The sequence below is a fragment of the Penaeus monodon genome, chromosome 23 (assembly GCF_015228065.2).
Source record: "Penaeus monodon isolate SGIC_2016 chromosome 23, NSTDA_Pmon_1, whole genome shotgun sequence".
NCBI classification, from domain to species: Eukaryota; Metazoa; Arthropoda; class Malacostraca; order Decapoda; family Penaeidae; genus Penaeus; species Penaeus monodon.
The window spans coordinates 19443157-19443376 of record NC_051408.1 but is presented as its reverse complement, the minus strand read 5'-3'; positions in this window follow the sequence as shown (position 1 = coordinate 19443376).

The window sequence follows — 220 nt, the reverse complement described above, 5'->3', positions numbered from 1 at the left end:
GGCGTAAACCAACATATATCTTATAGGTAATATATTCAATAAAATACAATTAAACATTAAGGCCTCGTATTTAACTATTTGAGTCCAGACATGGTGTACTTAACTTAACCTGTTTCTCCGTCGACCAGAAATCAAAGCCGGGAGACTGCCGACCCTCCTCCTCAGCCCTCGCCTCTGTTCTGAGGATCCCCTAGCAAACGGCGGGAGCCTCTGAAGGAGT